This window comes from Talpa occidentalis, unplaced genomic scaffold, assembly GCF_014898055.3.
Source record: "Talpa occidentalis isolate TD23 unplaced genomic scaffold, MPIMG_talOcc4v2.1 talOcc4.5, whole genome shotgun sequence".
In the NCBI taxonomy this organism is placed as follows: domain Eukaryota; kingdom Metazoa; phylum Chordata; class Mammalia; order Eulipotyphla; family Talpidae; genus Talpa; species Talpa occidentalis.
This window is the reverse complement of record NW_023604861.1, coordinates 57402389-57413431: the sequence shown is the minus strand read 5'-3', so window position 1 is coordinate 57413431 and position 11043 is coordinate 57402389.

Below are 11043 nucleotides of genomic sequence, written 5' to 3'. Positions count from 1 at the left end.
GGATGTAGAGCGACTTGTCCAAACCTGGTCAGCATTAGGGTGAACTCAACTTTCTCCTAGTTCATCCACCCAACAAATTGTGCAGCCAGCACCCCTTTGTGACATACACCATTCAGCAGCTAATTCATCGTCCACTTGTTATTTGACCTTCAGACGGGCCCTGTCTAGGAATGTGAGGCTTCGGTCCACGAGGGGCTTGCGTCCAGTGGGGGACATAATCAAATAACCAGTGTCATTTATAAAGCTGAGCAAATACAAGGAATGAGGAGGTAGTGAGGGTGCCTATTGTGAACTCTCCAACAGTGCACCACACGTGCATGTGTTTTAAACACAAAACAAAATCTGTAAAGATATGAAATAGAACCACGTTTTAGGCAAAAGAAAACCTAATCCCGAGAAGACTGTGCGACTAATAACTGGGACCACAGGAACTTTGTGTGGGTTTGCAGATGAAAGGAGGAGGATAATGTCTATGAAAGCACCTCCTAAGCTCTGGGTTATTATTACTGTTTAGCACAAACAGGGACAGATTTCCCCACAAGCACAGCCACAGCTACCCTTGTTTCCCCCTTGAGATGGCACCGATGACGGCATCTCCCCGTGTTCTCGGCTTGAGGCACAGGCACACACTTCAGCAGCAGCTCAGCCCCTGCTCTGATCCCCTGGCAGGAGCAGAGTCACCTGTGCTGAGTCCAGCCCACTCAGCTGGGCCCCACATTCATCACCATCTTTATTCCAGAATCATCTAACACAGACTCTGGAAAGCCCAGGAGCTCCAAGAGCAGCACCTATTAACACAACTGTCACTGCGCCGCTGACTTCATCCTGAGAAAATTGTCCTTTTCCCCCCAAAGCCTGAGCCTGCCCAGAGGCTCTTGCCTGAAGCTGTCAGAAGAGGAAGGGTAGTATGTCTGTAAGGCAATGGGCTCCCCCAGAGAAGTGTATTCTGCTCATGGGAGCTGTAATAGCCCTAAGACTGAGCACGGGCGGCAGACTCACCTCGATGCTCCGTAACGCAGGTGATCCGGCTCCTCCCTGAAGCTCACACACCAGGCCAGGGCTCAAAATCTGTTTTTTAACCATGTTAATGACCGCATGTTTTTTTGTTTTTGTTTTTTTTATGGCTTTGGACACTTTTCTCCAGTTTTTTTTTTTTTTTTCTTCAAGATTTATTTATATATTTATACAAGCACTGGGTACAGTCAGAGGTGCAGGAGGGTGAGAGAATTCACTAGAGCCAGAGCGGAGAGAACAGACAGAGTGACGAAGTACACTGCTGAGGGGAGCAACGGGCGGCAGGAGAGGTCTGCGCGCCATGTGGGACCCTCCTCTGGTGGCCGGGGAGCAGCCGGGGATGGAACCAGCGCTGTAGAGGCTGTGGGCAGCTTCGCAACCCACCGCTCAACTGCTGCGCCACCAGGGAGGCCCAATGACCACATGTTTTAACATGCAGACTAAATTCTGGAAAACACTGTGTATAGTAGAAAAAGCACTGGGGTTGGAATCAAGGACCTCAATTCTACTTATAGTTCTGTTCACACATGACTAAGAACATGAGGGCACAGGTTAAGCCTGTTTCCTCAGCTACAGAACAGTGGACTTTCTAACTGAAGAAATCCCTGATTTGGCAAGTGTGTTTAAACTTGTTTGAAGGACTGGGGTGGCTCTTGAGAAGTTAGGCTGAGGAATAACAGTTCAGAGGTCTTGTATCCCTCCTCTGCAGCCCAGGCATGCACTGCAGTTAGGGTTACGGCCCTGGCTATATTAGCTGGACATGCATGAAATGTGGAGGACATGCATCAAGGAGGTGGAGACTGCTGTGATCACTGACTTTTCTGCATTGACCTGAATTGTCTCTCAATAGCATGGGCCCTCCTCTAGGAGACAAAGTTATAAGAGACACTTAGAGTATCTCTTTGAGTAAGGGAAAAACATCTGGCTGGTAAAAATTTATAGACCAACGACACATAGAACAAAGCTTGCTCTAGTTAGTCTGGAAATTGCCAGAACTTTCTTGGAATATCTGTAAAGCCCTGTGAGCTAATGGAGGCCCAGAAACACTGAACAGCATTTTCTGTTCTTTCAAAGAGCCATTCAGTATGATGCATCTCACTCGTTTAACCCAGCTCCTGAAGAGCAAAGAATAATGCATAACACCCATGACAGTTATAGTCATGAAGTTGCACAGGCTGGTGGAACAGACCTGGTCATACAAAGCCCAGGGGTCAATGCTACGCCATGTCTCACTAGAAGGTGGAGTTCCCAGGTCTGTGCTAACAAATGGCCACAAGCTTGCGGACTTAAAATGACAAATCTTTATTCTCCTGCATCTCTGGAGATCAAAGTCCTAGATGAAGGTGTTGGCAGGATGGGTTCCTTCTGGAGGCTCTGAGAGAGGGTCCTTTCCTTATCTCTCCTAGCTTCCCGCGGCTGTTTGCATTCCTTGGAGTTCCTGAGCTTATGCAGAAAGCTCATCTCTGCCTCTATCTTCTATGTCCTTGTCTGTGTGTCTCCCACTCCTTTCTCTCATAAGGAAACCAGTCACTGGCTTTAGGGCCCACACCAAATGCAGGATCATCTCATTTGTGATCCTTAATTATAGCTGCAGCGATCCTAATTCCAAGGAAGTTTACTTCCACAGATCAGGACTTTATAGGACACAGTTCAACTGACCACTATAACTTTAAATGTGTTTTTACTCTCTGAACTTTAGTTTCTTGATCTGAAAATGAGAATAATGACACTTGTATAACCACAAGGGTAAAGAATACTTTAAATAATTTTTGACAATTTTTCTTTGACAAAAATTTTTTGACAAAAATTCCTTAGTGACTTATACTTGTTATGAGGCTCAATAGTTCCCAGCATGCTATCTATACATCATTTAGTAAGTGTTGGTTTCCTCCATCCCCTTCTGTTTCAAGTTGTTAATTTGGATGATTCAGTTCTTTTTTTTTTTTTAATTACTTTGTTTATTTATTTATACAAGCACTGGGTACAGTCAGAGGCGCGGGAGGGTGAGAGAATTCACCAGAGCCAGAGCAGGGAGCAGAGCAGGCAGACGGACCGAAGTACACTGCTGAGGGGAGCAGCGGGCAGCAGGAGAGGTCTGCGAGCCATGTGGGACCCTCCTCCAGTGGCCGGGTTGCAGCCGGGATCGAACCTGCGCTGCAGAGGCTGCGGGCAGCTTCGCAACCCAGCGCTCAACCACTGCACCACCAGGGAGGCCCTGGATGATTCAGTTCTTATTCTGTTAGTCAAAGGGTCTAAAAACTGTCACCAGATCTGAACCTCTCTTGCCAGTTCTGGGTCCACAGTCACCTGCTGCCACAAATACAAACAAAAGGGCCTTTGGTGCCTCAAAAAAAGCAAAGGAAAAAAACCAAACACTATTTTAAGTAATAGGTTAAAGGGAGAGGGAGATCTCACAGGGTAAAGGGAGAGCGAGATGGTCTAGTTCCAGTTACTAATTGATGGTGCCAGGTGAAGCTGCAGCTACAGAAGCAGCAGGCGTGGCAGGGGTGGGGGTGAGGCCCACTACCCAGTGGGGGCCGCTGCCTTCCACAGAAGCTCCAGCAAAAAGAAGAGAGTCCATGTGCCCTTCAAAAAGGCTCCAAAAAAATGGCTGCTCAGCTCCAGTCCCTTCCCAGCAACTCCCTTACTCAGGAGGTTAGGGGCAGATTCAAACCATATATATATATATGATATATTCAAACCATATATATATATGTCATATATATATGGTTTGAATATATCATATATATGATTTATTTATATCATATATATTTATTTATATCATACATATATGGTTTATTGTAAGGAACTGGATCTATATATATGTATTTGTGTGTGTGTGTGTATATATATCAATCATATACCTATGATAGTCCTTACAATAAATCATATATATACCATACACCTATGATTTTTATATATGTATATAAAATCTCCTTGTTTATTTCTCTGGAGAGTCCTGCCTAACATAACAACTATTCGGTGTGCTCCAGGGCTATGGAGCACTAAGAGCTCATTGTCAGTCTCTGACTGGCACACCATCACAATCAAATCTCTGGAGACATCAGACCCCATTTTTATCCAGGAGTAGAGAGCCAAGGGGAAAAGGGGCTGCTTAATCTGAAGATTAGGATATCTCTGAGAAGCACCATCTTCTCATACTGTACAATAATCATTAAGCAGGCACATTTAAGGCCCAGCCTAACAAAAGTGAGGCTCCCAAAGAGGACTCCAAGGGTTGTATTTTAAATATCATCTCTGACTTAAATCATGGCCCCAGGAAAAGAATTTCTCAACCAATCCCTCTCCATCTGACCATCCCCAGGTTCACTTGAGAGTTTAGACAGCTCTATCTCACTAGCTGTTTATTTGAATCCCCTCATTTTGTAGATGAAAAATGGGGCTCATTGTGGGGATATCCTCAGGCTGTAGTATGGGTTGAAGGACCCTGACCACGGTCAATAGCATTTTTATTGCTTCAGTTACTTTCCTTTACCTAATACCCTTTCTGACTGAGGATGATAATGCTACTGTGGTTAAATAATAATTTGAAATGTATAAAACATTTTTTTTTGCTTATGTCTTCCTATTTAACCAGATTCATTCATTTCCTTAGGAAAGATTTAAATTGCACTTAGAAAGAAAGAACATTCAGGTTTTGGCTTTTAAAACATGTTCTTGGGACATTTCAAAATCTTTATGAGAGATGTGGGGTGGGGGGTAGGGGGCAGGGAAGAAAAGAGAATAATTTTCAAATCAAAGGGTAAAGCCCAGAAAAAGCAGGAATGAAAACAAGAGGGGATTTCCAGTTAAAGATTACAAAACAGATGCATGCACCAGCATCTACTCCCTCCCTAACTCCCAATAAAACACAGTAAAGAGATTGTTAAAAAGACATAAATTCACAAGAACAAAGAGAATAGGAGAGAAGCCAATAGCAACAAAAATTTGAAAGCAGAAAAACAGATGGATGAGAGGAGCTGACTTAGCAGAAACAAAGCTGAATTTTAAATTGGCAGTGTAGAAAACCAAGAACCAACCCAATTTATACTAAGAACCATTTCCCTACCCCAAAGACAAGCAAGCCAGATACTTCTTAAAGCACAGGTAAATATGGTGATAAAGAGGAGAAGAATAGATTAGCTGATCTGTGTGACCAAGAAGGTGTGGACAACAACAGAGTACAAATTATGAGATAGGTCATAAAAGACATTATGACTTCTGTCTTGCTCTTTCTTGAATCACTCACTGGGCCAGGGGGGCCGGCATCTGCCATGTTATGAGGACACATGGGAGGAAATGAGGCTGTCTGCCAACAGCTAGCAGCGCTTGCCAGGAATGTAAGTGAATCACTTGAGAAGCACAACCTCCAGACCCAGGTAGATGACTGTAGACCTGGCCCACATGTCACTGTAACCTCATGTGAGACCTTAGCCAGAACCACTCAGTTAAACTGTTCTTGAACCCATAGAAATAGTCAGATTACACACAGACACACACATGCATACATACATGCATTGTATTGTGTGTGTGTGTGTGTATATATATATACATGTTTTGAAATTCTTATATAACAGTAGATTAATAACATATACACACACCACCTTTCCCCCCTCTACTTAGCTTCCACAATATTGGCAGTCATGCTTGTACCTTCCAGGCAGGAGACTAGAATTATCTTCTCTGAGGATTTTGACCATCCCAAGAGAAGATAGCTAACAGTGTAACACTGTAGATTCGCCAAGCATGGAGAGCTTCCAATCACCTTTTTATTGCCCCCCTCAACTCTGAGCACATGTCTAAGGATTACCAGGCACTTTAGGAAAACCTCGGAGATGACAGGCTAAAATAAACATTAACTGTAATCTGGAAGAAATAGAGACTACACAGGGAGAGGAAAGCTTTACAAAGATAAATTATTATTAATATCTTTAGATAAATAAGATACTGCCTTCTAAAACAAGAATAAAACACAAAGAATATTCAGAAAATTAAAAAAGTTATTGGCAATATGACATAGCAGGGATGAAAAATGCAAGTAGATTGGAATATAAAATTAAATAGCTCTCCAGAAAGGTGAGTAAAAAGATGGAGAAAATAGGGCCTCTCCTGGTGGCGCAGGAGGTTGAGCATAGTGCTGTGAAGCTGTCCGCAGCTTCTGCAGGGCCAGTTCAATCCTGGCCCACCAGCCCATGGGCGAGGGTCCCACATGATGAAGCAGACCACTCCTGTCTCACCCGCTGCTCCCCTCAGCAGTGTTTTTCGTCAGTCTGCCTGTTCTGTTTCCCGCTCTGTCTCTGATGAATCCTCTCACCCTTCCGTGTACCTGACCCATGCCCCAGTTTTGTATAAAAATAAATAAATCTTAGAAAAAAAGAAAAAAAAAAGAAAAGGAAAAGAAGGAAGGGAAGAAGTCATTAAATAATTCAAGAATGTGTCCCAGTACACAATTTGAGGTTGGGAAAGGTACACAAGTGTCCAGAACATGGATTAAAATAGATCAACTAAGACATGTCCCTACAGAGTTTCAGAATACTGGGGGTAAAGAGAAAATACAAAAAGCTGAGAGGGAGGGAGGGAAGTCTGAGGGAGAGAAGAGAGAGAAACCAGAAATCAGAAGAGCTTCAGCTCTCTCAGCACCACCACGATGGCAAAATGCAGCACAAGGGAGCAATGAGCCCAGCCGTCTGAGAGAAATGATTTCCAACTACAAGTTCTACCCATAGCCAAACTATCAATCAATCCTGAATAAAGGATTTTCGGACATATTGGGATCTTAGCACTACTACATCCTTTTCTGGGAAACCTCACCAAAATGAGGAAGTTAAGCAAAACAGGAGCAGAAGTGGGACCCAGAAGATGGGAGATTCAACACCGGATTAGGGCAGGGAGACCCCAAGGAAACAGCTGTGACTCAGGACCCCAGTCCAAGTGAAGCAGGCCTGAAAGCATTGCAAAGACTTCTCTGGGAGATAAAAGTGGTGGAGTACTTGTTAGGGGACACGGATGTCTTAAGCAAACTCCATATAGGCTTTGAGGATGCCAACCTCACTCCATCAAGACACTGGGAACTACAAATCCCATGATCCCCAAAGGGAAGTTGCGAGGACCTAAGGGTAGAGTTAAGCAGCCATTTTCTCTGTTTGTAAATAAAACCAGCCATATTAGCGGGGTCTCGGGCACTTGGCTCATGCTCTTGGCCAAGCAGGTTTGGTCTCGGTGGGTCATTTGGGATTCCAGGTCGGTGGAACGGCTAGGATGCATTTAAGACTTTATCTCGCTCTTCTTTCCCTGAATTATACATTTTCTCATTTCCTTCCCCTTGTAAATAAACCTTTGTTAACCTTTTGTGTGTGCCTGCAGTGTAAGTCCCTTTTAAGTGCGCGGGTGAGGACCCACAGTCAGGCAACCTGTTTTAGAGCAGGGTTGTCCTGTAACATACTTAGTGATAGAATATACTGAGAGATTAACACTGTTGGTGGGAGTTTGAAGGTTAGCAATTGGTCAATACAGAGAAAACTAAGCAACTAGGGAATAAACAATATGTGTATGTTAATATAAAACAAAGATGTGCAGAAAAGGAAAAATAGCTGTGGTATATACTACATATTCAGCTATGAATAGCATTTACATCATTATATGTACACACCCACACAGATACAGAGACAAAGACAGAGAGACAGAGGTATATATAGTGATTATTAACTACTTTAACCAAAATTACAATATAAAATACTGGAATGAGAGAGAGGAAGGGAAAAAAATTTTAAAAATAAAATTGTGATATATCAGTATATAATGCCTAATAGTGAGAACTTAAAAGCACCAATATAAGTTAACTTAGAGTCAATTTTCTTGCACTTTGGCATACATCACTCAGCCACAAGGCTTGCTGAATAACCAATGGTTCTGCACCACTTGTTCTGCTCCAGTCACATCTCTCCTCCCCTGAACTTGAGCTCCCTAGTGAAACGGGGCTTTTGTACCTGTAATTTCTGTAATCAACAGTTTTCTCCTGTAAGTGAAACCATCTGATATTTTTCTTTTTCTTTCTGGCTTATTTCACTGAGCATAATCCCTTCCAGCTCCATCCATATTGCTGTGAATGATGTGAGTTTATCATTTTTGATTGCTGAGTAATATTCCATTGTTTCACTTATGAAAGGAATGTAGGGGAACCAGATAAGGTATCAGGAAAAAAAATACAATAAATTAAAAAAAAAATTAACAGGCAACTATAAATCAGAGACACTCTGCAGGGGAAGGGGAGGGAGAGGGATCAAAACAGCAGAGGGAAGAGCATAAGGGACTATGCATTGGTGGTGGGAATTATATGGGGGCTACACCTGAGAGGAGAAAGCATACATTGTACAAAAAGGAAGAATGATGTAAAATATATATACATAAAAAATTTTTAATTAAAAAAAAAGTTTTCTCCTTCCTCATGTTCATCCTTCAGCCTAGACACCATTTACCTTGGGTTGCCGTCCCTGATCCCTTTGTCTGCTGGAGGATACCTCTGAAGGTCTTGTGTTTTCCCTAGCATGGCACTAATCTTGCTGGGCTGTCTAATCGAGTTTGTTTCCCCTAATCCTCCAGCAGAGTGTAGATTAAGAAGGGAAAGACAATGCAGGGAATATTCCAGGGCTTTGTGGCTGCCCAGCCCCTTTGGAAAACCTTCTTGGTCTGAGGAATTTCCCACCTCATGAGAGGCTTCAGTAAAGAAAATGAGGTGGGTGGCAAGTCGGTGTGAGAATGGCAGGAGACGAGCAATTAAGGCAGTGGGGCTAGGCCTTGGCAGAGGGATCCCTGCCGGGACAGTGTGATGTCCATAGAAAGAGGAAGTTCCAGATTCCCTGCTTCACCCAAGGAAGGGTGGAGATGACAGGGAGGTGAAGCTAGAAAAGAACTGAAAAAGGGAGGAAGAAGTGGTGAGAGATGGAGAAAGAAAAATCCTGGAGAGGCACATGAAGCAGAGAGACATGAAGAAAAGGCTGCTTCTCGGCCTTGGCCTTGTACCAGGGACTAGGGAGACAAGAAAGGCAACACCAGAGAGAGAATGAGAGAGACATGGGTGAGAGACCCATGGGGATGCTGAAAATGGCAGCCTTTATCTTGATTTTTATTTTGTCCCTTTACTTCCAGACTTGCCTGCCCCTTCTGCTCTTTTCCTCAGTGGTCCTGCTTTGGGCCACGCCTGTTTGGCTGGGCAATTTACCCACAAGGGGATGGGTAACTTCAGGTGTCTCATGGGGAAACTTCTAATTATACTCTTTCTCTCTATTGCACACTAGTTGGATTAAAATTCTTTTCCATCAAAGGTCTTACACACTTTATGTGGCAGATGGCAGAACCCATTAGAGCAGATTTGGGGGGTGCAGGGTGCCTCTCAACCTGCTTACGAATAGTGCAATGAGCTGCATGAGCCCACTGCATGGACAGTAGGTGCTCCTCCAGAGCTATATTCTGGGTCATGTTCCTGGCTTCTTTCTAGTGTATCCCCAACTGCACTTAACTTGGCTGTTGGGGGAGTTCTATGAGCTATCTAATATTCTTTAATAAATACTTTGTCTGATAAACCAGTTAGAATGGATTCTTTTTTTTTTTTTAATCTAAGCACCAGATAAGTCAGAAAACAACTGTTTTGCTTTAGGCTTTATTTTCAGTGCCTAGCAAACAATGGGCACCTAGGACTCAATACATATTTAATGATAGAGATGAATGAATGAATGTTTGAGGGAAGAATGGTTCTCCTGAAGTCAGTGACTAGGACGGCTGACTCCTAAGGAGGGCGAGAGGGACCACTGTAGGGGTGGGCCTTTTTCAACATGGAAACGCATCCAGGTTTGCACGCAGGACATGCAGTCCCAAACCCAAATGAAAGCAACAGGGAACTATCCCCTTAATCTATGGAGGACACCACTCTCTTTAACCCAGAAAAGGGTGACTCAAATGGGTGTCTACTCTCACTCCTGCAGGTGGTACAAACACACATCACTCTTGTCTTCTTATTTTATTTATTGATTTAGTCTATTGTGAGCCCTCCCGCTGGGAAGATTGGTGTTGCTTATGCAGTATGAGTCTGCTGTCTATGCAGGCCTCCCTCCTCCTCCACACTTTGAAATGAGGTTTTAAGTCATATAAAGTAATGCTTAGCAACTGCCTCACTGGATCTTGATTGCTGGGGTAGGGGGAGGGTGGGGGTGGTCACTGCATACTGTGATGCACATTTGCAGAACTCAGAGCTGGTTGCTTAGCAACAAAATGAGATGCTGATTTAACTAGTTCTAGATCCATATTTCCCTAATCAGTGTGGAAGAAAGACCCCAGCAAAGCCTTGAGAAGAAAGAACAATCACTAACGTTGGTTGAGAGCTCGTTCTGCTTCAAGTACTGCTCTAAATGCTGTACACTGAGCAATATTTCAATTCTCATCACAACCCAGGAGGTAGTATTGGTACTAGCTTCAACCACAGAGGGTACTGAGGCATGGCGAGCACAAGGCGTCACAATCAGTAAAAGGTGGAATGGCGATTTGGACCAGGTCATCTCTGCTCCAAAACCCAAGCTTTTCCCAACTCAGTGAAAAGGCCCCACTCACTAGCCATTCTCAAGTACCCTTCTCTTAAAGCAGTGAGGGTGAAAGTTCTTCTAATGGACACATTTGAGTTCTTCAGTCAAACAGAAAATTAAACTAGACTTAACACACTCCTTGCATCGCAAGTAGTCTCAGCAATGAATGACCTGGGTTTGATGGCAAATCCCTTTCCACACATGACACGTCACCTAGAGGATATTCTGATGACAATTCCCTTGAGCCTCTGCCATCATGCCCCTCTCCAAACCTGGTACAATACAATCAAATTCTGATTCAAAGTCCCTGGAGGTAAGCCACAGTTCAGGGTGATAGGAGTTGTAAGGTGGAGGGGAGTTTGCGGGGGAGGACAGAGAACTGGAAGGAGACTCTCTTTACAGGAGCTGCTGATCTCAGGTGACCTCACCCTTCCCCTGCGCCCACTGCAGTCTCCTG